This window comes from Pezoporus flaviventris, unplaced genomic scaffold (assembly GCF_033815535.1).
Source record: "Pezoporus flaviventris isolate CSIRO_AGI_PZ_B2104156 unplaced genomic scaffold, CSIRO_AGI_Pfla_v1 ptg000001l, whole genome shotgun sequence".
Taxonomy (NCBI): domain Eukaryota; kingdom Metazoa; phylum Chordata; class Aves; order Psittaciformes; family Psittacidae; genus Pezoporus; species Pezoporus flaviventris.
In genome coordinates, this window is record NW_026892549.1 from 21024546 (window position 1) to 21039145 (window position 14600).

The 14600-nt window shown below is 39.8% G+C and overlaps 1 protein-coding gene across 2 annotated transcripts in view; it reads right to left on the bottom strand.

Moving 5' to 3' along the window:
• The window catches only part of MCU (mitochondrial calcium uniporter), an 88515-nt gene that overhangs the window by 51249 nt on the left and 22666 nt on the right, over window positions 1-14600 (bottom strand). The gene's annotated exons all lie outside the window — the stretch shown is intronic.

Consider the following 14600-nt stretch of genomic DNA (forward strand, 5'->3'; position numbering starts at 1 on the left):
AGACACACTAGTCTTGCATGCTTTCAGGTGCAAAAACTGAAACTCTTGCATTTGTACTTCTGCAAAGCCCCTTACACTACCTCTCCCAAAGCTCAAGTGCAGCAGTGTTTGCACTGCTCTCTTCACAGCATGCACAAAAAAAGTACGTAGGACATCATTCTCTGCTAAAATGCCTGGAAAGGCATCTTGCTGCTGGTGTGTTGATGGGCAAGACAAACAAACTGCTAGGCCATTACAGTGAGGCATATATTTTTACTGACAACTTCTTTCTTCTTTATTAACTACACATGAACATCAAGCATTTTCCTACTCTGCCATTCAGGAGAAGCAGCCAAAACAGAGAGTAGGCAGACTTCCAGCAGCACAATTTCAGTAACAAAAGACTTCTTGCTAGGTATCCTCAAGCCATGCAGAACCAGGAATATAATGCACAAAGCCTGTCTTAGCAGCATTTATGGCACACAGCTAAAACACTCCCTCCACAACACTGGAATAGTTTCAGGGGCAGGAAACAAGACCACAGATTGACAAGTTATTGACACCATAGAAAAGGGCATGGCAAGAAAGCAGTTTTCTCTTTGGCTAACCACCATCTAATAACAGTTAAAATTCAAAAATTCAGTGATACCTTTTGATTTGCCTCAAGGTTTTTTTATAAGCAATGCTCAGGTTACTTGCCTCTTCCTAATTTCACGGTCCAACTCTTTAAATTCCTCACTTTTTCTTTCAAATGCTTCTTTATAGCCTCAGCTGTTCTGGGTAGTTTGATATAGTCCAAAATGTTAAGGAAAAATAATATGACATCAAAAATCAAATTTGCTAAACCCCACAATTTTTAGGACGCTAACATGAAAAACAAGTCACTTTTTTCCCCCTCAGATTCCAGCAGTTGTAGATCTCCATTTCAGGCAGTCTTGGTACCTCAACTGACCTACATCTTCAAAGTCCAGCAAATTTACTCCAAAACAATTCATCTATCCAAGATCCCAGCTAATTAGCTGGCTTTCTTCTGTTTTGTCTTTTTTTTTTTTCTTCCCCTGTACAGTAGAAGGCTCTTATCACACCTAGATTTATCCCCAGGAGTATTCTTCCAGCATATGCTTATTTCAAAGCCCTGAGATGATGAAATAAGATGTGTTACAGAAAATGCAACTGATATCACAACTGGAAATTGTACCCGTTATTAGACTCTCCTGTGTTTGTCACTTGGCACATCAGTTCAGGAGCCAATGGTGCCTTAGAGGCAATGCAAGCTGCTGCTAACCTGGATGTGAAGTCTTGGATGCAGTATTTAAAGCTGTAACTTTATGCATTTTTACTCTATTATGCCAACCAGTTTCTTAACAACAAACTCTGAAATCAAAAGAAAAATAACTGATACACTGAAGGCATTTTTATAGTCTGTCCATTTTCCCAGAGGGCAGCGCCCTGCAAATACGTTAAGGTCCCAAGGTGCTACATAGCTAAGTGACACAACAGACCTTTAATAGAGTATTAACATACAGTAAGTATACTACTGTTTGTTCTTCAGATTTCTACATCACAACTCATGGCTTTCAGGGTACAATTTATTATTACAGTTATTCAAAGTAATCAAAGCTTCACAGTATGTTGCTAACCTGTACAAGGCTTTTTTTATTTTATACAAATAAGGACTAAGTTTGTAGACAGTCTGTTGACCCAATTGAAACGTTTTGGTTTCTTTGGTATTCTGCCACATTATTAATAGAAATTTTCGTTTTAAACACTGCAGACATTCCTCATTGTGGATTTCTTTATTTTGGAAAGCATTACACTAAATTAGCCACTGCACATTTAGCAACGCCACAGTATTTTAGATTTTTTTTTCACATCTGCTGTTGCAGCAACAGCTGTGGAGAAGTGCCCAGGCAATACTACCTACTAGTACTTGTACAATCCACATCACTCCCAGAACCACGATAAGCCTCTAACACTCCTGCCAGCACAGTACATTATTCATAAGATAACAGGTCTTTTTATAGATACAGTATTTAAATAACCAATTTTTTTGCTCTCAACTCTTCTCCATTAAGCTAAGATTTACAAAATTGTGAAGCTGGACTAAAAATACTTACTGCGTGCAGTACTGTATTAGAACTTAAAAGCCATGACAAAGTGCAGTATTCACAAAGTCAGTAAAGTGTCAAGAAAGCAGTTTAAGAGATGAAACAAATATTCCCTAGATATACACCAAAGGATGTGCAAGTGAAAAAACAGTTCCCCAATGCTATTCTAGTAATTTGTGCACACTCATTCATTTAAATGTGTAGAGGCTTACTGATACAATTCTTCTGCAGAACCTTTGACTTTTCACTAATAACCCTGTAGAAAACAAGACTTTCACGGTATTGTTTCTCATCCCACCCCCTTCCCTGCAGAAGACCACAAGCTTCCAAAGGATAGCAGGTCTCCAGTGTTAGTCATAAGCAAAGTCAACAGACTAAGGAATCAGCTAACATCTTCAAAGAATGTTTCACCATAAGTCATCTGAGCAAAAACACTTCCCAAGAGGACTGGACAAAGCTCAAGGGATGCAAAAAGCCTTTCCACCCTTTTTATCTGTGCCTGGAGAGCCAAAATGACTTCAGAATCCTGTTAGATTACAAAAATAAAAACTGAAGACATTTCTCCAAGTATGGATTATATACACTCAATATAGAAAAAGATATGTTAATGAGCTGAACAAAATTCCTTTCTCTCTCCAGGACAAGAGAATAGTTACTCACGTCTAGTCACACAAGAGGAATAAGAATGCTCTTCACTTTCTGGGGAACTCTGTCCAAGACCTCACCACTTACCTCAATGCTCCAAGCTTTGAAATTACTGCAGTCTGAACTGGGGAATATTAACAGAGGGAGCGATAAACGACAAAAGCAACACAGAACAGAGGAAACAAGTTCTCTCTCACAAAAATAGACACTTTCTCCAAAAAGCAAAACAACCTTGCTAATCAACTAATCAAGAGAGTAATTATACAAGGCAGAAGGACTGGAACAGTGATTACAGTCTGAACAAAAATGTATAGTCTAGCACAACAGATATAATACCCAAAGGCTAAGTAGAAGTATTTCTAGATTAAGGCACTTGCCAAGCAGCAACATATATAAATATCCTAAGAGACTATAGAGTTACAACTGAGAAAAAGCAGTAGAGGGTCAGGGCTAAGCCCAAATCAGACAAGTTTCTTCTGATGGGCCAAACCTGCACTCATGCCATGATGCTGAACCCAAGCAATGTCGTTTCAACAAAACAAGTAGGGCACGCCAAAGGCTGCCCTACAAACCTCCAGGGCAGGAACCCATGTGAGGCTGCCTTCCGCTGTGAACATGACTCTGACCCAAGGGCCTTAACATGCCCTTCAAGGTTCAGATCTGTCAAGGAAAACAGAGAGATGTATTGGACAGCTATTTTTATGTGTTCCTGGAAATATCCCGACCTGGTGCATTACACCGAGGCTTTCAAGGCAGCCAGTGAAAGATGCAATTGCAGGAGTTCAAAATCTCAATTCAGGAGTCCTCCTTTAAAAGGTCAAAGATATTTACTCTTGATAACAGAGCATCATTAAGGTGCCAACTCTCATCTCAACCAACACTCAAGAATCCTTCATCACTTCAAATTAGAGTAGTGCTGCATGATTGACTCCAACTTTTAAGATGCCAAAATTCATGATGACCATTATAGAGTTCTAATGGAAATATCAATGATGTTGCCGTCCTTAAAACCTTTCCTCAGCAGAACCATTTATTTAAATTCAGAAGTAGCATGAAATTAAAAACTTCTCTTCAGTGTTGACAGGAGCTCTGTTTGTCTAAACAAGCTTACCATACACAAGGGCTTATTGACTTAACAGCAGACTATCAAATGACCTGGTAGTCATCAAGTTGTACAGATGTCTTCATCCCACTTAGAAAGGTGGAAGTACAGCAACATTAAGCTTTTTTTCAGTAAGATTAAACTAGGTTACAGTGTGAATAGAAACTAAAAGGCATCATATATCAGAGAAGTAGTGATGACCTGGAAAGAGAGAGGAAGAAAGACATCACTATTATCACATCCAAGAGAAAAAACATAGGAAAACCAGTCAGGGAAAATAAGGAGGGAAACATCGTCACTGAGGGACAAGGACATCAATGATTGGGATTGGGAGAAGAACACGTGACACCCACAGCAGCCTCTTCCCAATACTGCAACTATTCTGTAGAAATCCAGCACTTCAGGAATGGATGGTTCCTAAGAGGAACTCATCACAGCATCTGACTAACAGGTTTAACTTCAGCCTACTTATTCACCTGCTGCTGAACCCAGGACACTCATTTTCAATATAGCAAAGGTAACTCTTGTCACAGTATAGCGACTGAAAAGACCAAGATTTACTTCAATGCAGTAGTTATCATTTGGCACAGCTATAAAAAAAAAGCCCAAAACACAGTAAAGATTGCTATTAAAACGAAAGCACACAGATCAAACAATTGACAGGTTTCTCTTCCTGCTGTTATGGTGAAGTAAACAGATTTAAAGTCTTGAGAGTTACCAAAATGTGCATATTGAAGATAACTAACTGTGCAGTTACTAACATGAATGTTTTCCACTTGCCAAAATATTCCCATGTAAATAGCACTACAGGATTTTCCAAATAACTATTTATATGAGCTGCAACTGGCTTTAGCTTCTATCCTCCTACCTCAGCACATGCATCATCACTAAGTTCTATCACATTTACATGGGATAAATCACTTCAAAGGACTTAAAACAGCAGCTCAGAATTTCCTGGTGAAGAAATGAAGTCATTAATAACATATCTTTAACCCAAGAAACATACAAATTGAGAACTAAAAGGGAAAAAAAGCAGCAGCCTGATATGTCTAAATATTATTTATTGCTAGTGCTTCTCAATAGCCACACCACTGGTGCCACTGTTCTATTTGGCCACAGTCACAAGCGTTCATCCTAGTCAGAAAGGGACAGGCTCACAAACAGCTTGCTGCTTCATTAAGAGCTTAAGCAGCAACAGAAAGGATGGGAACAAGTTAGAATATTTTCCCAATGAAGTGTCTTAAGAAACAGTGCTGCAAGCCACTGAAGGCTAGACGTTCAACTTCCTTGAGGATAAAGCCTCATTAGCTCCCCATCTCCCTCCCTCACATGCTAACACAAAAAGGCATAAAAGGCTCAAATACAGAAAGATGTAACTTGCATAAGAGCTCAAGGCAGGTGGCTTACTAAGGTGGAGCTTACCAATTAGCACATGTTCTGGAGTACTACCTACAGCATGTCATTTCAAGCTATTCAGAATATCTGGCAAAAGCCTTCCCACAGCAAGAAAAAATATATACAAATGTCTTTTTGATTCAGAACTCAGACATCAATTAAGCTTGCAGTATGTCTATAAAAACCTCAGTATCTGAGATCGCAGAGTAAACCAACATTTAGCTCCACAACCACATGGAAATTATACTCCAGCTGGTAAGACCCCAACTGGATGACTGGGGGGGGGGGGGGGGGGGGGAATTAACCAAGGGTTTTCTACATGGCCCAAGCAAAAAAAGCTAAACCAAAGTAAGGCTATTTTGGTTTAGAGAATCTTAACTGAAGAATTACATCAGGCTTAGTATCACTGAAAATTCCAGAGGTTTAAATTCCTGTTCTGACACCACTGTTCAATCCTTCCACAGAATTAACTTGAAGTTACATTTCACCAGTCAGCTCATTAGAGACAAGTACTTAGATGACCAGCTGCTGTAAGACATGTAAAACTGCTTCCTATAAGCAATAGGAACTGGATGCTGCAGAACTGAATTGAATCTCATCTTTAAGAGGTTTTTACTCCAGAAGCTTAAGTTGAAAGATCAGTCATGCCTACAAAAGCACAGGGAGTTACACACAGAGCGCTGAAAGGGAAAGCCCAAGCTATACAGGGACAGTGCTCCAGGCTTTCCTAGAGAGAAAAAACGTCCACTCAGAGAGGAGAAAACAGGATTTTAGAAACCCTTTCAGTATATTTGAACCATGTCATTTCTTCTATCAAGTACCATTTAAAGTACAGGGAGTTTTTTCGTGGCTTCCTCTGTTGTTGTTTTTTTTTTTTGTGAGTGGGATTGTTGGTTTGTTGGAGTTTTCTTTGCTTTGTTTTTGGTTTTGTTTTTTGGGGGTTTGTTGGTTTTTTTTTTTTGGGGGGGGGTGTTTTGGCATTTTGGGTTTTCTTGGTAGGCATTCATGTTTTACAAGAAGCACCCCAAAGCCCAGGCAGATTACCATTCAGAACACATTGTGTGTATAAATATACAAGCTTGCTATTTTGTACATTTACAGCAAGGTTGTAAACTTGCAAGCACTCTGTCACCCTGGTTATCTGCTCAGAAAGAATTCCCTTTACTGGGAGTTCATGTTAAGGGCAATTTGCCCCAAGAGAAAAAAAGAGTGGATTTTGGTAGGTCTTCTAACATTTACTTTCTTAATCATGCAAGTGTTTCTGAAGCTTCCCAAGAGGCACTGCAGTCATTTCCAAGTGTTGCAGCCCTCCAGCTACGATGGGAAGAAAGAGTACACAACTTGAAAAGGACTTCAAGCTTCAACACTTAAAGACAACACTGAATACATCTACACCACTTTATCAAGCCTCGGGTCTCCCACTGCCTGTCTTTTCTTCTGCTTCACCCTGTTACCTCAAAGGGAAACTAATTACTCCAAACCAAGGAAGACTGGATATGTCAGAACTCCTAATGATACTCAGATACCTTCCACACTAGCATCCTCACACACAAGTCATCTCAGTCAAGGGGGAGAATATACACAATTAAGATTAGATGAAGGTACTTATTTTCTTCTTCAGGTAGGTGCTGTTCACTTCCCAGTTAGCTAATGCATTACACCTAAAGGTGCCCGAAGCACTAATGCTCAGCATCTCTGTGGATCTCTTCCTACAGTGCATTTATTTTGGCTGCTCCATTCCTTTATACCAATGGTGTTATATCTACAGCTTTAGGACATGCATTGTGTTTTTCTGAGTGTGGGGGTGTGTGTTACAAGAGACTTATCCAAGCCCTCACATTCCTGTTTTAAGGCTAGTTCTCTTAGGACTTGCAGTTGGCAATGTTGTGATGATCTTTTACTACAGAAGGCAGCGTTTACATTGGTTTAAAACTAGTGGGCCATTGCAATCAGTAATGGCCTGCAACACCAGCCTCCCTTCAGTAAGGGCTGACTTTGCCAGGAATACAAGTACAGTCTTTAATCAAATAAGCACTTTGATCCCCATTTCAGATACAGCTATCGCATGCTGAAGTGGAGATATCACTAGCAACACCAGTTAGTAACATCTCTATCCTACAGCCCAAGCTGGTGTTTTCTGCAAGCTCGAGCTTGCAAAACACTTGCCAGGCACTGCATAGAGGAAGGAAGAAGGGATAAGTGTATATATATATTTGTTACTTTTAAACTTAACTTCCTTGTATGAGGAACACCGTTAGGTATGAGTCACATGCATGAAGAGCAGCTGCTGGTCTCACACCAAAAGATGGGGCTCAGAGCTCAAGGACCAGCTCAGGTGTAGCAGCAGAACAGGAGATGCACAGCAGAAATCCAGGGCACAAGAGGCCCACACTAGCCCCTTTTTGCTAAGCCTGGTCTGGTGAGCTCTGGGATTGTAGAGTGCCACTGTGGCTCAGTCACAAAATTCTCAACTCAAGTTGCTCACAAATCAGAGAAGCTCATTGCTGGCCTTGACTTCAACCTTTTGACAGTTCACAAAACTTCCAAACAGGATATTCAAGTAGGCTGAGCAATCACAGGAAATTAATTTTATATTCTGCTAGAGGGAATGAAGCAGGTTCTGTCCAGCTGAGAGCATATAATTATTTGGCACCAACTGACTACATCTCAGAAGCTAAGACAGGAGCTGAACAACCCTTTTTAGTAGAATAAGCTTATTTTTCCTTTGTCTCAACTCTTATTAGTTTTCCAATCCTACAAATTGCCTGAAAAAAATATAAGCTGTTGTCAGGATTTGAGGCCATCATGCCCAACACAGCACTCTTTTCCATACTATTTTGCAGTGCACTGACAACAGTCAGGCCAGGAAAGCCACCAAAGACACAGGAGGGGCAAGAATCACAGCACAGCCCAGGCTACAAGGGACTTTGGAGACACTTGAAACTATTTTCAAGCTTTACTCCAGCATTAACATTGAGCATAATGTCTCAAGATGTATCTAGTGGACTCTGAAAGGAAGAATATCTGTCATTATCAGAGCATATGAAAAGCAGATGGTGACCACAGCTTTTATCTCCCAAAAGCAATAAGACTGTTAAAAGCCCAAAGTATCCCATTCCTAACTGTGCAGTGCAGCTCAGCTGAAGCTACACTTAACTGTTTTTTTAAAATATTGTTCTGCTTCAGTAGGAAGAACTTGCATATTTTTAATAACGCATCAAGGTGTTTAGAAGAGATTTCTTAACAAGTACTATCCAAACTACCACAGCTGACTCAACTACTAGACCAAACATGACCAATGACAGCAACATCTCAGTAGTCCACATATTGATACTGTTTCTGGGACAAATTTCAAGCAAAATTAGATGTCGTTGTTCTTCCAAGCTGTCTCTAGTAAGTAATTTGAGGGGGAGGTTGGTTTTGTTTTGTTTTCAAAATCATAACCAGTTACAGCCTCTCTATAAAGGGGAAAGAGGAATCCAGAGCAAGTATCTTTAGGGTGCCAATATTTCAAAAATAACCAACTTGCATAATCTCAAAAGCATTCTTATGGAATGCTCTCATTCAGAAAAAGGCCTTTGATGATTGCTGCAGTTTTCACAGCCAGATTTTTTTACAGATTCAAACCATACAAAAAAAAAAAATTTAAGAGTAGTAATTGTAATGCTGAGCACTAAGAACATGCTGAATGCATGGAGACCAGAACTATCTGGAGAAGCCTTCGGACTGCTTTCAAGCATCATACCAGAGACACTGGGAGACTTTAGAAGAGCTTTTGTTTTTATTGAGAGACACAGAGTTTTTGTAGGAACAAGCTCCATGCCAAACAAGCTCCCAGTGCCAGGAGATTAGCAGGGAGTGACCAAGGTGAGGAGTCTCAGATGTTCTTCAGAAGCAAGACACCAACCTCCAGATACATGGACTGCATTACACGTTCCCTGAGTATTTATAATGGAAGCAAGATAATGAAGTGTCATTTCTAAGAAGTGACATTAGTGTGAACAGAGTGCTGGATCAAAGGGAACTTATCACAAAGTTAACCAGGCTGCATGGTTCCTTGGCAGTTGACAGGGAGCTTGAACTCTTCACCTATTAAAGATACTCAGCATATATATCTGCACCTAATCTTTCCTTTCCCCTAAAGCCTCAGATCTGTGACAGGCAAGATTGGTCTTCCCAATTCCTTTACGTGGCTAAGAACCAGCATACATATGTTACACAGAGCATTAAGGGGAAAAATGCTTCTGGCAACAAACTCCAGACATTGTCCCTAATATTTTGATTTCTCTGCAGCTTTACGAGGAAACTTGGTGTATTTACTGCATAGCAGTTCTGCTTCCCAAACATCTAAGGGGAAAACTGGCTGGAGAACAGAAGAGCACAGGCACTAGGAGAACACCCAAAGTGCCTGTACAGTTACGTACCCCAGACAGTCCTCATGATGGGAAATAGAACAGCGTTCCCCTTGTCACAAAGGGTTCACAGCTCCCATGCCAGACATCATGTAACCCAACTATCCAGCAAAGGGTTCCTGTGAGGAACACTGAGGAAAAATGAAATCTCAATATATGTTTTGACAGGCTCTTAACACAAGCTAGCAGGAACATATTAGAGAAATGTTACTCATTCTATAGTCAGGGGGAAGTAAAAAGTATTCCTCTGCAATATTACAGGCAATTTCCCCATGAAGTAGTAACACCCCAGTAGATATAGCTGGAGCCCATCAAAAGTATCTGGTTTTACTAAACTATCAATTTTTCAAGCAAAATGGTTTGCTTAAGCAATGCAGTCAAGATGGTTTTTAGGGCCAACTTTGAGGTATTGGTAAGAAATATGATTACCCACACATCTCACCAGCAACTTCCCTAAAAAAAAGTTCCTTCACTTTCAATAGAAGGCTACAGTAAGACAACATTCAAGCAGCAAAGACAAACCAAACTATCACAAAAGAAAGCATCACATTGCAGACAGCTTGCTCACAGAAGACAAATCAGTGCCCAAACATGATAGTGGTCCCTACCAAACACAGGACTAAAAAGAGTGAGGGGGAATAGAAGCAGTCAGCTAAATGTTTGGACAGACTTCCAAAAAGATGATGGACTGCAAACTGGCATAGACAAAAACTGCAGCTTTCCTTTTAAACCAAGAACATATTTCCATTATGATTTTGAAATGCTTAATGGCAAAAGGACACAACTCATTCAATGGTCAGAAACTAAATAAAAAAAACTGCATTCAGACCAACTATCTTTTGCTGGACTTCTAGATTTCCATTACATTTTTGTGCAACACGACATTAAGCTCTACTGAATACTGCAGAGAAACAAGGAGTAATTTGTTCTACTTGTTAATAGTTACATTTGGACATATGAGAAACGTAGTAATTTGCATATCCTTTGTCACCTGTTATTTCAGAGGTTAAGCATTAAACAGGATTAAATTATGTAATTGTAGCCAAAGTAACATCATTATTATAGCCACGGGGATTCACAGAGGAAATCCATTCTCCACAGGATTTTTCTGTGAAAATGATGTTAAACATTTAAAAATTATCTGTAACATACATGTGTTATACATAAACTTCTATGGTTGGGTACCAAATTTGAATCAGAGTTCCAACAATGCTCAGTAGTAAAATCTGAAAAAGCCTCTGTGCTTGTGTTTTAGGACAGTATTTTTATGTATGGCAACCTAACACTGCAAACGATTTTAGGAACAGTGGAGGAGGACAAGGGACAGAGAGAGGAGCTGATCCACAAGGTTAATGTTAACAGGATCCGCAAGGCTGCAAGTATCTGCAATGTTCTTTGATCTGCCAAGCTTTTTATTTACAGCCGCTGCAGGAAGTCTGGAGAGGGATAACAAGTGCTGAAATTTCTACTTCAGAAACCCAAAGAGAAGCTAATCTATAGCAAAAGGCAAAAAATTTGTCAGGAGCCTGTGCCATCAATAATCAAGGAAAAAATTAAGGGGGTGTAAGCAGCTGTAGTTCAGGTACTATACAGTACTATCATGTCAGTAGAACTTTTCTGTCTCTTAGATGACTTCATTACTCAGAAGAGAAGTCTGGATCCATATGTTCCCATTAGAGTGTAAAATGGCTTGGTGTGACTCCTCTACAGCCCTTTATTGCAAACACATCTGTTCTTCCTCTGTTCAGCCTTCCCGTTGCCCCAGCACAGTACCACCCCCCTCCCTCCAATGCTAGCAATAAAAATATATACCAAAAGAAGAAAAACAGTTTCCAGCTGGCAACTACAGCCTTACCATTTAGTCCACATGAATTTCTAGGAAAGCACATAAAGCACAGGTATTTGAAATAGCTTTCCTATTTCAGAGGTGCTGCAAAAAACAAACTCAAAACCCTCTCCAACATAACTCTTCCGGCTACTGCAAAACCCGGCTAAACCTGAATTAGAAAGCTATTCTCAATCAGACATAGAGCACTCCAGTCCTGTGCTGCTCCCAGGCCTCTGCAACAGCTTTTAAAGCACTTTCTAGCAAGCAGGTCTGTCTGTGCTTCTTGAGGGCACCCCCCAGACATCCAGCAGATTAACAGCTTGGTTACTTCAAGTATTTATTGCCTTTCACAATATCTTCAGACATACCACCTTGCCACTAACCACTTCCAAAAAACTGAAGCCATCTGAAGGAAGAAAAACAAAAATAGGCGGGAAAGAACAGGTCTCATTGGTTCAGGGGAGCTACGCAGGCAAATAACTCACCCAGAACTATCAGCTTAGCTGGTCAAAATCTATTACAGCCAGGGCACCCATAGCACTGCTCACTGATTTCTCCATAGTCTGTTATTTTTTTAAGCTCCGGATAAGAATTGGTGTCTAGATAAATCACAACGCTGCAGAATTAGTACTCCATGTACAACCTTGCATCCAACATCATATCTAGCTTTACATTCCTAAGAGAGACTTCTTTGAACACAGCTAGATCCATAACTTCACTTAGCACAAAACTTAGTTTGCAGACTGTGACAAGAGTTCAAGATGGCTTTGGCCAAGCCATGACCCTGAACCAAATGGGTCATCTCTACAAATGGAATTTGTCAAAAAGGTTAATAGTAGGGAAGAAAAATGAGTAGCAGAACTGAAACACAGAAATCATGGTCAAGTATTATTAAATTGCATCAAAACTCTTACCTACCCCATGAGAAAAGTACATTTCTGAGCCTGTTTTATTTCAGGAACCCCTTCTACTGCACCTTTTATAGACCTTGATAAAACCACCATCAAAAGACCACAAGAGCCCATGGAAAAGCTTCTCGCGACTCATATCATCATTACCTACAATCCTTCCATCTGCTCAGAGTACACAAGGGGAAGCACCATGAGCTGACACCAAGCTGGGGAAAACCAAAACCCACACAAGAAAACCCACACACAGAAAAAAAAAAAAAAAAGCAGTGGTGGGGGGTGGAACAGGACAGGACAAAAACCCCACAAAGCCACACAGGTCTAACCAGCCTCACACTATTTACATACATACACGTCTCTACCCATTGATAAAGGTCTCTGATTCCCTTTAATAAATTTGCAAGAGAATATGGCTATGGAGGGATAAAGCAGAATACATCCTGCATATCTTACCTCAGTCAGTAGTCCTAAGGAGATGCCCAGGCACACCTGTGATCACTGCTACTCTTTATATACATCTGATCTTGATCTTCACATTAAAAAAACCAAACACCACAACCTACTAAAAATCTATTTCTATTACATTTAATTTTATACATGCTTTTCAGAGGCTGGGGTGGGGGAAGGGGGAAACCAAACAATACCTTCTAGGAGCTAACATCCTGACCAAGATTAGCAAAAAGCACAGATTACCATCAGCTTCCTCATGTCAAAGACTAATTTACTCTGTTGTAGTCACAACAAGTGTTGTGTTATTATAACAGTGTTTACCACCATCTTCAGATAAACATATGCAGGAAGGTAAGTTTGGCACAGAAATAAAAGGAGTGAGGTTAGCTCAGCTATACAACAGGTATTTAGGATCTGTTTTCAGAGTGCAGCTGACAAATTCATATATGCATTAAAAAAAATTTAGCATTTGAAAAAAAGAAGTCTTGCAGCAATACTGAATCAGTCCTTTGCATAGAAGTTACAGATCAGGTTCTCACAAGTTTAGCCTTGAAGGAAATGAGTTCCTCTTGGCTCCCCCAAACTAAGTGAACTTACTGAAAAACCACTCCATCTGCTTCCTGTTAAAAATTTTCACTCTCAAACCATGGGTATGTAAGCTATGTTTATCACCTGAAAAATCACAAGTTTAGCTTCAATTTTGAACAGATCTAATATAGCAAGGGCAGGGGAGGAAAGAAACAAACCACAACACTCAGCACAGACTAAATGCCTGTCAAACCGAATACAGTGCTCACTTTGACCTGAATGTAACAGAGGTTACAGCTGAAAGTCCAAATTTATTTCCTGAACTTATCCCAATGTCATGTGTCTACCCCCCAACCCTATCAACTGCATTGGAGATTCTGGCCCAAAACACCTCAGTAAAAACCCCAGTGTCTTTGTAAACTACACATTATCCTTTTAAAGTACAAATGTCCTGTACTTCTGCTAAAACCAAGCTAAAAATAAATCAATTTCATATCTCTAACATTAATACCCACTCTAACATTGGGACAGCACCTTGCAATTCAGTATCAAAAGCATTTATTTTAATCAAATTCATACTTTTATATTCTCATCTACTGCTAAAATCCACCACAAAAGCAAGGTAGAATTCCATCACTGACATCTGAACTGGTGAGAGACAAAAAATAGGCAGATTTTGCTTGTTTTCAAAGACAGAAGTGGTTGCATGAATGGTTTTCCATGTTTCTGATCAGCCTCATCACATAGAATATAGCAAGAGACTTAAAATATATAACTGATATATAAATACAGATGCAATCTACAATTGCAGGCTATCAACAAAATGTCAGCACACATCCTGTGCTTTAAGCATTCATGATAAGCAAGTAAGATGCGTCACAACAGTAAAGGCTGCTGTAAGACAGTACTGGAGGATGTATGTAGGACATACCAAGTTAATCGTTATAGTATTCAAGGGTTCTACAAGTTTGCCAGATAAATACACATCAAATAATGCCAAGAATGTAAATCCACCCTCCAGCACTGGTCCTCCTGCTCTGTTTATAGACTCCTGCAGAAATGATGAAGCTATAATAAAAGAACTCCCTCATTACCACCTGCTCAGCCTTCAGTATACTCTTCAAAAGAGGGAAAAAAACAACTCCACAAGAACATACATATGAGTCAAACTGACTCTCACTGACATGTGCAACATTCTTCTAACAAAACAGTCTTACCACGTTGTACGTAACTGTGCCCAAACTA